We start from the raw sequence: 2,510 nt of genomic DNA, 5'->3' as shown, positions 1-2,510 counted from the left end.
AGAGTTAACTTTAGAGGAGCTTGCTCCACCGCTTGAACTTGCACTCACACTCGTGTTCAACTTGGAAAGCCCTTTTGTTAGTTGATCAATTTGATGTTGCAATTGATCAACTTTCTCCAATTCGTAAATACCACCTTTCTTTGGATTATTTATTCTTCGGCCACCCCAAGAGTAATTCTTTGATACCTCTTCTATTGTGGCTTCAACTTGATTTTGAGGGATTTTGATAAATTGACCACCCGCCCCCGCATCCAAATTGGCTCTTGACAGGGGCTCTAATCCGTCGTAGAAAAATCGCATGAGCAACCCTTGATTGTACTCATGGTGGGGACACGCTTGCACCAACTCTTTGAATCTCTCCCAAGCTTCACCAAGACTTTCATCGACTTCTTGCTCAAAGGATGCGATTTTCCTTCTCATTTCGGCGGTCTTCTCCTCGGAGGCTTTACTTGCTTTAGCCATTTCTTTGCTCATCCGGTAAAAGATTGTCGGAGAAGGTGCATACGAATGTAGTCTTGGCTTACTTCATTGGTTTGCATCATTGCGCACAACTCAAGGAATCGGTCCAAATGTTCAATAAGGCCCTCACTTGCATTTCCGAATAATTGCTCCGATTGGACCATTCTAGTATATTGAGGATGGATTGAGAAGTTGGTTTCCGTGACAGGTAGCAATATCCCTCTCGTGAGCTCATAATCCTCCGGATTTCCGAACTCACGAAACAAAACATCATCTTCTTGTCTCGTCATTGATCTGCTTTGTGAACTTAAAGAGTAAGAATCACTCTCACTATAAATTATATCATCAAAACCTTTTCCCTCGTCTTGATAAATCCTACGGACTTGTCTCAAGGTTCGGTTGATCTCGTGGTCAATTTGATGTGAGGATGCTCCTTGAGACCTTCTAAGCATTCACCACAGCTAAGCAAACAATTAGCAATGACAAGGATGATCAAACAAACAAAACAAAAAGAAAAGTAAGTAAATGACTCTAACAAAAGCAATAGTAGACGCTAAACAAGCCGCTTCCATGGCAACGACGCCAAAACTTGATCACGGGATAAATAGGTCGTTAAGCTACTACCCTAATCAAATTAATCATTTATAATAACTAAAGTTACACCAAACTAGTTAGTGGCAAGTAAAGGGTCGAACCACAAGGGAAGCACACTAATTGAACATCAATAATCACTAATGCAAGAGTAAAAAGGGGATTATTTTTGTTTGTTTTGTTGAGTAAGAACACTAAAACTACAAATAAGCAAGAAAATGATGATTAAAATCAAGGAAAAATGACGCTAGGGATACGGGGGTGTTAAATATGATTAGAAAGAGGGGAATAATAATGATTATCATGAAACACATGCCAAAGAACACAAGATTCTACCTAAAAAATTCATTCTCATGCAATAGTCTAGGAAAATCAATGAAAGAGGTCTACACTAATAAGGATCATTCTCATGCATCCTATTAGTTACAATCAAATCAAGAGAATAAAGAAACACAACCCCTAAAAACTCCACTTTAATAACTCATTCTCATGCAATCATTAAAATAGAGATGATCTTAATCTAGTTCAAATGACTTTCATGCATTTAAACTAGAAAACATCAAATAGAGTGCAACAATAATCTCAAACTATTAAAAATCATGTCTTTCATCAATTTATGGCATGAGTTTAATCCAACCATCATCATTCATCCAATATCAACTCATATTTTCCACCCCCTTCCCCTAGCTAAAAGATTAGCCTAGAGAAGGGAGATTAAACATAATATCAAAACTAGAAACAAACTCAAGACACTTAAAACAAAGCATGATTAAAAACAATGAAATCAATAACAACTAGATGAACTAATAAGATTAACAAAAATAAGCAACAATAAATGCAAATAAATAAAGCTAAAGGGAAGGATGAGAGATTACTAAAGAAAGGATTAATGAAAGATGAAAACTTGAAGTCTTGCTTGATTGAAGATTAAACTTGAACAAAGTTGAATACAATAAGGAAATTTGAGTAATAATCCACTTTTCTCTCTCTAGATTAAGATAATATTATGAAATTAGAACTAAGTAAACTCATTACATTCAAACGTTCTAAAACGGGACTTATATAGTCCGTACACAGCTGGCTGAAGTCGGCAAAAGGTTCGACTGAACCATGGGTAGGTTCGGTCGAACCTTTCTGCTCCTGGTTCGTTCGAAATTCTAGGGTTCGACCGCTTCTACAAAATGCTGAAATTTGAAAAGTTCCTGCCTCCAAAGGTCGGTCTAACCTTGTGCAGGTTCGGTCACACCTAGGGTTCGACCGAACCTTTCTTGAGTTCAACCACACCTCCTCTAGAACTTGCTTTCCTGAGCTCCAATTTTACTTAAGCTTTCTCCTTTTTAAACACCCCTATGCTACAAAACACGAGCAAGGAAATCAAAGTAAAGAGTTGGAAAAAATCTAGGAAAAAGGAAGATAAAAGAGAAGGGAAAGGAGAAAATAAAACTAAGGTAAAAATGGTT

General features: G+C 37.2%; 1 non-coding gene across 1 annotated transcript; it reads left to right on the top strand.

Moving 5' to 3' along the window:
* The first annotated feature begins 315 nt into the window (after positions 1–315).
* LOC145625866 (small nucleolar RNA R71) lies at positions 316–423 on the top strand. Its single transcript, XR_014110765.1, has one exon. It is a non-coding gene; the product is annotated as a small nucleolar RNA R71 (small nucleolar RNA).
* The last annotated feature ends 2,087 nt before the right edge of the window (positions 424–2,510 follow it).

This window comes from Chenopodium album, chromosome 3, assembly GCF_948465745.1.
Source record: "Chenopodium album chromosome 3, dcCheAlbu1.1, whole genome shotgun sequence".
Taxonomy (NCBI): Eukaryota; Viridiplantae; Streptophyta; class Magnoliopsida; order Caryophyllales; family Amaranthaceae; genus Chenopodium; species Chenopodium album.
The sequence above is the reverse complement of the archived record's forward strand: the minus strand, read 5'-3'. Positions and strand labels throughout refer to the sequence as shown.